Raw genomic sequence first — 13,821 nt, 5'->3', positions numbered from 1 at the left:
CAATTTTTTTAGACTGAGCTGATTGTGTATTTTCCAATCATTAAGACAGCTGAATGTAATTAATGCTTTATTTCTAACTCTCTCAGTCAAAACAAAGCTATATGGGAACAGGGATTAGTGTTAAGCAATTAAAACTTAAAAGTTGTAATATTGCGAACAATATTTTAATTATCATCACTAGTTAACATAAAACATGCTTAAAAATATATATAATATGCATAAAAATAAAAATTATTTATTTATCGTTTCCCACTATGTCGTGTACTAGCTTCCCCCCTCTCCCCTTTTGATAAGTTGTGAAAGAGGAGTGGTCAAGTAGGACAACACCACACGAGGTTGGCTTCATAGAGTAGCAATACCTCTCACTCATGGCAGTGGAACAATAACAGGTCAGTGCCAGTTATAAAGGGGCTTAGGGGTAACTAGGTGTTTAAAAAAAATAAAACGGATCTTGATGATTTGGTGCTCGATAAAACCAATATGGAAAAGAAGAAGGAAACAGCATAGGCAATCACACCTTAAAAGCTCAAAAGCTACTGGAATATGTATTAAAACATTCTCTGAGTTTTTGGCCTACATAATGATAAAGGTCTTTATATAGGCTGTTATCAATCCTATTACAACAAAGACTAGGATTCCCAAGTTAAAAATGGAAAAGAACCGCTAACCAGGTAGAAACTACTAGAATAAAATAGAAAAGGATTCCAAAACCTAAAATAAGACTCACAAACCTTTAGTACTGCTCATTCCAAAAATATAAAAATTACCAGATCACCCCTAGCTTAGAAAAATTAAATAGAACTGAACTAACAGCTTACTAGTACAAATAGAGATAAAGTTAAGGCCAAATTTTTGTTTGAGATTTTATTACTAGTTTTTTTTTTTTTTTTTTTTTGTTTAGGGTTTATTGATGAGATTTTATCACGATGGTGGCAAAAATTTTCTTTCGTGATTCGTGGGTCCGTCGTGTATTTTTGGGTGGTTGTTCTGGGTTTGGGTTGGTGGTGGGTGGATGAGAAAGAGAGAAAAACAGAGAGACGGAGAACAAAGATGAAGAGAGAAAAGAGAGAACTTTTTTATATTATTTTATTCTATAATTTATATTATTTTAATATATTGTAGGTAAAAATAAAAGTTGGGATGTTGGGTGTATTATAAAATGGTATTGTATAATTAATAAAGTAATTTTTTGGGACGGTAAAATATGATAGAATAGCATTTGAATGCTCTAAAAGATTTTCCCATACTTTTAGCAATAGCAAGTCTGGATAATATGAGCACAAACTGATCAACCATTTCCAGAAGAAAAGGACTTGATGAGTATGATTTCTTTTGAGTTTCAATAAACTTGCTAAAATATACGTCTTATACCATTTGTACTTACGAGTGTGTACGTATTTTTTAAAACAAATCGTTTATTGAGTAAAACAAAAGTATTCTAAAAAATAAATATTTTCTATAACTAAAAGTATAGAACACATATTAAATATTTTTCATATTAATATTTATATACAAATATTTTAACTTGACTACTGAACAGTGAACATTGATATTGTTATCGATAGTATAATTGTTTATTTTGCTAAACTATGTCATTATACATGATGTTTAATTTTCAAAATCAATATTCTTAGTTTCATTTTTTACTAGTTATATTAAACAATAATATTTTCTTATTTTAATTTTGGTCTTGAGTTTTTATTTATTAAAATTGTAGGGACACAATTTGCAGCATAAGCCCAAGATGTATGGGATGTTAGCCAAGTGAGCCCAATACAATAAATTTGTAGAGAGTGTGTCAAAGAATTAGGCCCTAATGAATTTGACAACAACTAGTATAGATTTAAAAGATAATCAAGCAGGAACAAGACACATAAGACTGAATGAATTCACTGTCCGAGGAGGCAAATCTTGCATAAATCGATAGAACTGATTACAAATACAACTTCGATTGCTACAGTATTCTTTCTCTATTTTTTCGATTCCCCTTCCTTCAGGGGTCTCTTACATTATATATCTCATTCCTAGTGATCTTGGCTCTCCATTTGTCAATCGTCCAAGCCACTACTCGAATGCCCATCCCATCAGACACCCTTTCTAGCTCTCTGTGAGTTGCGGTAGCCAAGGAAGCACTGTTCAGGGGTCTTCTCTACATAAATGCAGCAAAAAAAGTAGCTGCAGTGCATTTAATGCGGAGATAGCAGTTTTTCCTTAGATATTTTTTGGTTTTCTTCCTTCTCATGTGTTCATAAGGTACGCTTCTAACACTGGAGCTTCTATGAAGGTCATTTTCATCATTGGAATGCGTATCTGAGCTATATTTGTCATGGCTGAGAAGGAATTCTTCCTCAGACCACCTTCTACTCCTTTCTTACTCATGAAACTCTAAACTGGAATCCCTCATTACTATTTGTCCCTCCTCGGATATGCCAACGTCCTCGGATATGCCAACATCCTCGGATAAGGCCCAAGGCCCAATATATAATTTTGGGCCCTTATCCCTACATTAGCCTCTCAAAACTCTAGTTTTTCCCTCTCGTCCAAAGAGAAAAGGTAGGGTTTTGATTTTTAAGAGATAAAACCATTTATTTCTCTGGTTCACACGTGTGGGGGTGTCGTTTTATGTGCCCCATGATTGCTACTGACGCTTTATGGCTTGCAAGGCGTCATTAATTGCTCAAAGCAGCATTATGTTTCCCACATCCAACGGCGAGGCGTAGATCCAATGGTTGACATTTTTCCTTGGGTTTTGAGTGGGATGACTCCCACTCAATCCCGCCTCTATATAAAGCATCCGGAGAACTCATTTCCCTCATTTTACAAGTCTTCAAGCTCTCTAGAGATCCCAAGCGCTCAAACTCACAAAACACTCTAAATTCCTAAGTCTTCATAACTCTTTCCTTAAGAAATTTTCTAATGATCATTTTTAGAGGATCAGGATTAGCACACTCACTTTTGTAAGTCTCCGTCTTTGTAGACTTTCTTTCACTTCTCGGCCAATCTCCTCGGCCCATTTAGTTCTTATTTCTTCACCTACAAATTCCAGTCGCTTTTTCTTAGGTTGACCAAATGGGTAGATTTGTGAACCTAGTAGACTCCCCTTCAAAATAGAAGCCTTTAAAGATAAGTACCACATACCCCAGGAAATTGGCCTACGATATTGTTCCTCAGAAAAAATCGTGTCACACAGAGAGGAAGGGGAAGTCATCATACCCATCATAGCTTTCATAGAAGGAGGGATGACTCTTCCCATGGGTAGGATAACACAGGACTACCTCCTCAACCATAGGTTATGCCCTCATCAATGTGCACCAAATATATTTAGGATCCTAGGCTGTGTCGATGCTCTTAACGAGCATCTCCAATTAGGACTCACCTAGCACGATGTGGTCCACCTATACAAATGCCATTCATAAGTCGACAGAAGGTATTACCTCAAGTCCAGGTCGCCCATCATCAGGCTTATCTTGTGCCTTCCCAAATCTAATAAGGGGATGAGGACAATTACCTCATCGCTTCGGGGACGTGGCATGATGGTCTTCATTGCCCAATCCAAGAGGGAGTGCCAGGTGGGATACCTTAGAGTTAGGTTTCCTAGCAATAGACTTAGATTCTTTAACCCTAACCGTCCTATTATCTCTCTGTTATTCTGCTGTCTTTTGATGATAGAATTAGATTTTCAAACTGTGTTTTGTTTCTCGGCTATGTTTGCAAATAAGAATCAAGTTGCTCCTCAGCTCAACGTTGTGGCTCTTAACTACCTGCTCAGATCGAAAATATTTGTGAGTGAGGACGGACAACTGCAAGTCGTCCACCTGGTTCTAGATTTTGAGCCCATATCGAAGATATTCCAAGAGGACGAACACGCTATTAAGGCAGGAGACCCATGATTGGCCAAAATCGATGTATCAAAGCTAGATTTCCTTGCCCAAGATGACCTTCCCCCAATCGTACTACCGATCCAGCAGAATCCTCCACCGTTCGCAATACCACTCCAACAGGTTCCTCCCCAAGCAACTGCAGTAAAAGAAGAGATAGCATCCTCCCGTTTATCTCTTGAAAATGAGATAGACAAATTCCATTTCGAGGAGGAAGAAGGAGCACCAGAGAGGCCTGTGTAGTTATTGGACTCTGAAACCGAGTCTAACAAATTTTTGGTAGCTCATCCTCTAAGATTAATTGTTACCCGAGTCGCCACCAGCTCGGAAGAAGAAGAAGGCATGGATTTGAAGCCGAAGACTGGCTTGAGGGGCCTAATGGCCAACAGGAATAAAGGGGGGTCAACCTCAAAAGAAGTTCCTAAGACCCAAGTTACTCCCAATCTTCCTCCTCCTCCGCCTCAGCTCCCTACTGGCCTTGGAATGAAGGCCAACCTGAACCTAAGGAAGAAAAGGCCAATTGAGGTCTTGAAGGAAGGTGAAGTGGCACCTCAAAAGAGTGCCAAGCAACAGAAGAAAACTAAGGACCCTCAGGACAAGAAGGCCAGATCAGTGGAGAGCAGGGACGAGGTTGAAATGCGCCGAAGGCAGAGCTCCTGAGCCCCTCAGCTAGAGGTGGAAGGTGCTCCCATCTCTTAGGACGCTACAATCTGAGAGTCCCAAAAGGGGCACGCCGGCATCCTCGTCGAGGCCCTAAAGCAGCCCCTTCTCCTCCCTAAAGACATGGAGGGCCTTAGGCGTATTAAGCAACTTGACCTCTTTATGTCACTGAAGAGGGACCTTGCAATGGTAAGTCAATTAGCCCCCTTTTTCGCTAACTACTAAGCTGCACGTTTATTCATGTATGGATACATTCTTTATAATCCCTTTGTTACTTTTATACAGGTCACCCAGCAGATTTATGTAGCTGAAGAATGGGTCAAGAACGCTTATGATGAGGTCAAGGCTAAGGCCCACTCCCATCTTGAGGTAGAGAAGGCGTTAGGAGCTCTGAAGGAGGAGCACACATAGCTGTTCGAAAAGCTGAAGAAGGCGAACAAGGCTCACCTAAGTGCCTTGGCGAGTTTAAAGACCGCAAAGAGGCAGGCTGAGGATCAGCTCCAGAAAATGCACGTAACTGAGATTAACCTGGCCACTGAAAAGCAAACCATTTTGGATCTAAAGGCAGAGCTGCAGAAAGCCAAAGACGCAGCTCAAGTGGCCAGGGAAGCCACTGAGGCCGCGGTGACGGCATCCACAAGTGTGGGGTGCGTGACACGAAGACCTGGCTGGCCGAAGAAGTGGCCGTAATGTGCAGGGACTATTGCACTAAGTCATGGGGAGTAGCCATAGACCGAGTGAGAGTCCCTGTAGACTCCGAGATGAGGAAGGTCGAGAATATCTTTTTCCCGACGGATATTCGAGAAATTTCGGGGTTGGACCCTCCTCCCAAGCAGCTCCCTTCCACCCAAGCTCCCCTTCTTAAGCCTAAAGTTTCTAAAGAGGCTGGAATGGATAAGGAGGCTTAATCTCCGACGAAGGCCAAGCCATCTAAGGATGACCTCTCAATCAAGGAAGTGGTCTCCTAGGCCAAGGATGCGGAGGCTAAGTCCAAAACTGGTGATGTCCACTCCAAGGCTGCTGATCCCAAGAAAGACACTCCTTAAGCCAAGGCCTAGCGTCTCGAACATAGGATTTTCTTTTGTAGTAGTTATATATATATATATATATATATATAACTTTTTGTAATGGCGTTCTATCCCTAAACAATGTATTCCCTTTTTTATTTAATGAAAAATGTTTTTCTTTTTATCTCCCATATCTTTATTGTTGTGTGCTTCAAAGCTTATTAATACTGCCCTCAACAAAATTTAACAATAGTATGCTAACAACAATCTACGCAATTTGATTAAGTACCAGTAATAAAGAGGTCTAACACACACATTTGTATTGAGAATCGAATCTTCTGCAATGAAATAAACATATACCTTTGGGAGAAAAGAAAGGGAGAAACAACCTTCATCCTGCTCATCACTTGGATAAATAGGCAAGGACTTCAACTTATTTAGAGCCATTGATAGACCGGTAGGTATCACAGTGTTAACTTTTCCCAAGCATGTGACCCTAGGAACCATGCATAATTAAGATTCTATTTTATACTTAGAAAGATGCCTGTAAGTGTTAGTTTTCCCCAAGCATTTGGTTCAAGGACACAAGCATGACTAAGGTTCTATTTAGGCACTTATAAGGATGTCATAGTGTGTTAATTTCCCCATAGCATCTAGTCCAAAGACTTCAAGCATGAATATGGTTCTATTTAAACACTTCTAAAAATGTCATAGTGTGTTAATTTCCCCATAGCATCTGGTCCGAGAATTTCAGGCATGACTATGGCTTTGTTTAAATACTTCTAAAAATGACATAATGTGTTAATTTCTCCATAGCATCTAGTTCGAGGACTTCAGGCATAACTATAGTTTTGTTTAAATACTTCTAAAAATGTCATAGTATGTTAATTTTTCCATAGCATCTGGTTCGAGGACTTCATGCATGACTATGGTTCTGTTTAAACACTTATAAAAGATGTCATAGAGTGTCAACTTTCCCAAAACATCTGGTTCGAGGACTTCAGGCAAGACTAAGGTTCGGTTTAAACACTTATAAAAATGTCATAGTGTGTTAATTTTCCCATAGCATTTGATCTAAGAACTTCAAGCATGACTATGGTTCTATTTAAACACTTATAAAAATGTCATAGTGTGTTAATTTTTCCATAGCATCTGGTCCGAGGACTTCAGGTATGACTATGGTTCTGTTTAAACACTTCTAAAAATATCATAGTGTGTTAATTTTTCCATAGCATCTGATCCGAGGACTTCAGTCATGACTATGGTTCTGTTTAAACACTTCTAAAAATGTCATTGAGTGTTAATTTCACCCAGGTATGTGGTCCGAGAGATCTAACATAACTTAGGATCTCTTTAACACTTATAAAAGATTGAATAATGAGAAGTATATTGTCTTTGATAATTGAACATATTGACAAAAAAGACTTTCATTAATAATAATACATTTTCAGGTTATTTACATTCCACGGACGTGGTATTACATGCTCATCTAAGTCTTCCAAAAAATATGCTCCAATACTAACCACCAAGGTGATGCGGTATGGTCCTTCCCAATTAGGCCCTAACTTTCCCCACATTGGGTTCTTCATAGTACCCAGAACTTTTCTCAACACCAAGTCACTAGGCACTAATGGTCTTATCTTTACGTAGGCATTATAACCTTGCTTAAACTTGTGTTGGTAGCATGTCAGTTGGACCATTGCATTTTCTCTCATTTCCTCAATCAGGTCTAGGCTTTTTTCCAGCAATCCGTTGTTATTACTCGGATCAAAAGTACTTGTCCTCAGCATTAGGAAACTGGTCTTTAAAAGGATAGTGGCTTCGACTCCATATGTCATTGAGGAAGGAGTCTCCCCTGTCGACCTGCGAGGTGTGATTCGGTATGTCCACAGGACATGTGGCAGTTCTTGCACCCATTTTTCCTTCGCATCATCCAACCTCTTCTTGAGTCCGCTTACAATGATCTTGTTAACAGCCTCGACTTGTCCATTTCCATGGGGATAGGATGGGGTAGAATATCTATTTGTAATTCCTAGATCACAGCAGTATCTCCTGAAAGATTTGCTATTAAACTGAAAGCCGTTGTCTAAGATGAGGATACGAGGGACTCTGAATCTTGTGACGATCTTCCATACAAACTTCTTGGCATCCACGTCTCTGATGTTTGCTAAAGGCTCGGTTTCGACCCACTTAGTGAAGTAGTCCGTGTTGATCAGTAGGTATCTTTTGTTTCCTACTGCCTTAGGAAAGGGGCCCACTATGTCTAAGCCCCATTGAGCGAATGGCCAAGGGCTGGACAATAGATTAAGGGCTCTCCCGGGTTGGTGTATGTTTGGTGCGAATCTTTGGCATTGGTCGCACTTCTTTACATATTCTTGTGCTTTCTTTTGCATATTTGGCCACCAATAGCCTTAAGTGATGGCTCTGTGTACCAAAGATATGCCTCTAGTGTAGCTCCCACGAATTCCCTCAAGTAACTCCTCAAGGAGTAATTTTGTTGCCTTGGGGTGTATACATAGTAGTTATGGCCCAGAAAATAAGCGTTTATATAACTTCTAGTCCTCGGACAGCCAGAACCGAGGAGCCTTTCTACATACTTTGTCTGCTTCTGATTTCTCCTCAGGTAAGGTGTCTTCTTTTAAGAACAGTGCTATAAGGTCTATCCAGTTAGGCCCCACCTTAACTTGGTGAACATGAACCACCTCTCTGTTCATCTCTATAGGCTTGCATAAGTCTTCTACAAGGATGACCCAAGGAGGTTACGAGCATGGCTAGGGTGTAATAACCCAAGGAAAAGCGCTAGCCACATCTGCGCTATACCTCAAAAGAACTAATCCTTTTGAGGTATAGCACAGATATGGCTAGCACTTTTCCTTGGGTCATTACATATGGTATCAGAGTCGGCTCGGTAACTCCATGTGGGCTCGAAGATACTACTTCACAAAGTGAGCCCTAACGAGAACGTTAGGGATTTAAGTGGGGGAGATTGTGATGCCCCAATTTGATTGATTGTGTGATATGTGTGGGTGTGTGATGAGTCCCACATCAAGTATTTACTGGGTAGATCTGGGCTTTATTAACAACTGCAAGGAGCCTCAATAGTCACTAGTCCTTTTAAGGTATAGCGTAGATGTGGCTAGCACTTTTCCTTAGGTCGTTACATAGGTTCCGCTCATTGTAGTGACCCAAAAAAGAGGGGTCTTGCATTCCATAGAATCCCACATTACCTAGGGAAGTACATGCAAATGTGTTTATAAGGAATGACTTCCCTTCAATGTGTAGAGGCCTTTTCCCCAGCGCAACTTGGGGAAGAACAAAACCGTGAGGGATATGGGTCCCAAAGCGAACAATATCTACACAGTTGGGGTGGGGTCGTTACAGATGGTATCAGAGCCGGCCCGGCAACCCCGTGTGGGCTCGGAGATACTACTTCACAAGATGAGCCCTAACGAGAACGTTAGGGATTTAAGTGAGGGAGATTGTGATGCCCCAATTTGATTGATTGTGTGATGTGTGTGGGTGTGTGATGAGTCCCACATCGGGTATTTACTGGGTAGATCTGGGCTTTATTAACCACTACAAGGAGTCTCAATAGTGACTAGTCCTTTTGAGGTATAGCGCAAATGTGGCTAGTGCTTTTCCTTGGGTCGTTACATATGGTATTAAAGTCATGCCCTAGTCGGAAGTGTGAGTCCCACACGCGAGGATGCGTGTGCTCGTAAGGGGGGTGGATTGTAGAGACCCAAAAAGGAAGGGTCTTGCATTCCATGAAATCCCACATCGCCTAGGGAAGCACATGGGAATGTGTTTATAAGGAATGACTTACCTTCAATGTGTAGAGGCATTTTCCCCAGCGCAACCTAGGAAAAAACAAAATCGTGAGGGGTATGGGTCCTAAAGCGGAAAATATCTACACAGTTGGGGCGGGGTCGTTAAGATCTATCCAATTAAGCCCTACCCTAACTTGGTGAACAGGAACCACCTCTCTATTCATCTCTATGGCTTGCATAGGTCTTCTACAAGGATGACCTGAGGAGGTTATGAGCGTGGCTAGGGAATTGACATGTGTGTTTTCGCTCCTAGGGATGTGCAATAGGTTGAAAAATTCAAATTCTGATTGTAGGTGTCTAACCTGACTCAAGTACCCCTACATTCTTTCATCCTTCGCTTCAAAATCTCCTTTCACTTGGCCGACGACCAATCTGGAGTTTGAAAACATATCTATGGCCTTTTTGCCCATTTTTCAGACCATGACCATTCCCATTAGCAAAGCCTCATATTCAGCTTTGTTATTGGTGGCCGAGAATCCCAATCTTAATGATTTCTTGATGGTGATCCTTTCGGGGAATACTAGTACTAACGTCACTCTGGAACCCTTTTGATTGGCTGCACCATCAATGTACACTTTCCAGGATAAGGGGCCCTGTTTGGAGATCATGCCAACCAATTTTCCATCCATGTGTTGTGTTTCTGTTTCTTTTTCTAACGAGGATTCAGTAAACTTGGCTACCAGATCTATGAGAACTTGACCCTTGACAGAGGTGCGAGGCCTGTATTCGATGTCGAAAGCCCCTAGGATTGTGGCTCACTTAGCAATCTTCCCCGTGTAATCAACACTACAGAGCAGAGCTCTAAGGGCAAGCTGAGTTAAGACAATAACCGTGTGTGCTTAAAAGTAATGGGGAAGTTTGCATGTGGTGTATACCATTACTAAAATAGCCTTTTCCAGTGGTAGATAACAGATCTCGGTCTCATGTAGTGACATGCTCACATAATAAACTAGCATTTGTGTGCCGCCATTAACTCGTATCAGGACTAAGCTTAGGGGCCACAGCAATATAAGCGAATAGGACTTTGTCAACTTCAGGGTTGGACATGATAGGGGGCCGAGAGAAATAATCCTTAAGCTGTTAGAAAGCCAAGGCACACTCCTCAATCCACTCAAACCCCTTCCATTTATTCATTAGTAGGAAGAATGTTCTACACCTATCTGCCGACCGAGAGATTAGTTCATGGCAGCAGTCATTCCGGTCAATTTCTGGACTTCTTTGGGATTCCAAGGTGGTTATAAGCTGTTGATCACTTTAATCTGGTCAGGGTTAACTTCAATTCCCCTATAGGTTACCATGTAGCCCAGAAATTTGCCTGATCCCACACCAAAGGAACATTTGGAAGCGTTGAAGTGCAACTTGTGTTTCCTCAGAATTTCGAAGATGTTCTTGAGATGCCCTAAGTGCTCAGATACTACCTTACTTTTTACCACCATATCGTTTATATAGACCTCGATGCTCTTACCTAACTATGGTTCAAACATCCTAGTCATCATCCTTTGATAGGTAGACCCTGCATTATTCAAACCGAACAGCATCACTTCGTAGTGGTAGTTTCCAGTGGGAGTGACAAAAGCTGTCTTCTCTTGATCATCCAGTGCTAGTGGTATTTGGTGGTATCCTTGAAAGGCGTCTAGGAAGCTCATCCGAGGATGGCCTACGGTTGCATCCACCAGCTGGTCTATCTTAGGCATAGGGAAGGGATCCTTTGAGCAAGTCATATTCAGATCTGTGAAGTCCACACACACTCACCATTTCCCACTTTTCTTCTCCACCACCACTTTATTGGCAACCAACTCAGGGTAAAATACCTCCTTAATAGCCCCTGCTTGCTTTAGTTTATTCACCTCATCTCTAACAGAATCAGAGTGGTCCCTAAACGAGCGCTGAGGAAGTTGCTTCTTGGGAGTGACAGAGGGATTAACGTTTAAATGATGACAGATGAAGCTCAGATCCACCCCCGGGGCTTCGTAAGCACTCCATGTGAAGACATCAACATTTTTTCTAAGGAACTCTATTAGCTCTTCCTTCTTTGGAAGAGGTAGTCTAGCCCCGATCTGAAAGAATTCTCTGAATCGTCACCAATAACAACATTTACCAAACCTTCACATTTTTCCTCCTTGTCCGACCCATCAACAAGCAACGTAGGAGCTTTTAATTGCTATAAGCCCCCTTCGGCATGGACTGAGGACTCGGCCTCGGGCTGATGCCAGATGGCAACTACCAGGCATTGCCTGGCCACAGATTGATATCCCAAGATCTCTTTAACTTGGCCCTCAGAAGGATATTTCACCTTCTGGTGTAGAGTAGAAGAAACAGCTTCTAGGGTATGAAGCCAAGGTTCGGCCACAATGGCTGTGTAGGGTGAATAAGCGTCTACCACGATAAAGTCCACCTCCACTACTTCTGAACCAGTCTACACGAGTAGCCTAATTTGGCCCTTTGGGATGATGATCTTTCCATCAAAACTTACTAGAGGCAAGCTGTAGGGTGTAAGGTCCTCAGGTCTCAAGCTCAGCCCCTTATACAGGTAGATGTACATTATCTCGGCATCATTGCCTTGGTCTACCATCACCCTCTTCCCATCATACCCCCTAATCCTGAGTGTGACCACCAAAGCGTCATCATGGGGCTATATGGTTCCGATCTTATCCTCTTTCGAAAAACCCAGTGTTGGTTTGGTGTTCCTTTTAGCCCTCTTCGACTATGGATTGGGGTCCTCGGTGGTCAACCGAGTCATAGACATCACTCTGGAAGGACAAGGCCTAGTCCTCCCTTGTGCGGCAAAAATGACTTTTATCATGCCTAATGGAGGTCTCGAAGGAGCATCTCTCCGTGGTTCCTAGCCAGTCTAGCTCCCCTAGCCACTGGAATGATGTAAGAGGTGTCTTCATTTTCCTTCCCGGACCAGCTGGTCCAAATGGTCCTACAAGTTCCTACAGTCTTCTATAGTATGTCCCTAGTCTTGGTGATATTGGCAATAGAGGCTCTGATTGCGCCTCATAGGGTTTCCTACCATCTTGTTTGGTCATTTGAAGAATGGCTCATTTTTAATCTTCACTAGAACATAATGCATCGGCTCTGAGAACACCGCATTGACCGCCTGAGCATTAGTAAGCCCTGGCTACTCAACGTAGTCCCTCATAGGCTGATTGTTATTGGACCTATCTGACCTGAAATCCCTCCTCTCTTGAGAAATAACCTTTGCCTTACCTTTCCCCTGCTGCTGGCCTTCTTCAACCCTCTTATACTTGTCAATCCGTTCCATGAGTTGGCGCACGCTAGTGACAGGTTTTCCTATCAAGGACTTCCTTAAACCGTGATCGGTTGGGAGGCCACTCTTGAAAGTATTGATGGCGACGTCATTAAAGTCACCATCTATCTCATTGTACATTTTCTAGTATCTGTTCGAGTACGTTTTCAGGGTCTCCCCTTCTCGCATGGATAAGGACAGTAGGGAATCTAAGGGCTGAGAGACTCTGCTACAAGTGATGAAGTGAGAGCCAAATGCTTAGGTGAGCCTCCTGAAATCCCTCCTCTCTTGAGAAATAACCTTTGCCATACCTTTCCCCTGCTGCTGGTCTTCTTCAACCCTCTTATACTTATCAATATGTTCTATGAGTTGGCGCACGCTGGTGACAGGTTTTCCTATCAAGGACTTCCTTGAACCGTGATCAGTTGGGAGGCCACTCTTGAAAGTACTGATGGCGACGTCATCAAAGTCACCATCTATCTCATTGTACATTTTCTAGTATCTGTCCGAGTACGTTTTCAGGGTTTCCCCTTCTTGCATAGGTAAGGACAGTAGGGAATCTAAGGGTCGAGGGACTCTGCTACAAGTGATGAAGTGAGAGCCAAATGCTTGGGTGAGCCCCCTGAAATCCCTCATCTTTTGAGAAATAACCTTTGCCTTACCTTTCCCCTACTGCTGGTCTTCTTCAACCCTCTTATACTTGTCAATCTGTTCTATGAGTTGGTGCACACTGGTGACAGGTTTTCCTATCAAGGACTTCCTTAAACCGTGATCAGTTGGGAGGCCACTCTTGAAAGTACTGATGGCGATGTCATCAAAGTCACCATCTATCTCATTGTACATTTTCTAGTATCTGTCCGAGTACGTTTTCAGGGTCTCCCCTTCTTGCATAGATAAGGACAGTAGGGAATCTAAGGGTCGAGGGACTCTGCTACAAGTGATGAAGTGAGAGCCAAATGCTTGGGTGAGCCCCCTGAAATCCCTCATCTCTTGAGAAATAACCTTTGCCTTACCTTTCCCCTACTGCTGGTCTTCTTCAACCCTCTTATACTTGTCAATCTGTTCTATGAGTTGGTGCACGCTGGTGACAGGTTTTCCTATCAAGGACTTCCTTAAACCATGATCGATTGGGAGGCCACTCTTGAAAGTACTGATGGCGACGTTATCAAAGTCACCATCTATCTCATTGTACA

The sequence above is a fragment of the Quercus suber genome, unplaced genomic scaffold (assembly GCF_002906115.3).
Source record: "Quercus suber isolate HL8 unplaced genomic scaffold, Cork oak 2.0 scaffold_216, whole genome shotgun sequence".
NCBI classification, from domain to species: Eukaryota; Viridiplantae; Streptophyta; class Magnoliopsida; order Fagales; family Fagaceae; genus Quercus; species Quercus suber.
Note: the sequence above shows the minus strand (reverse complement) of the source record.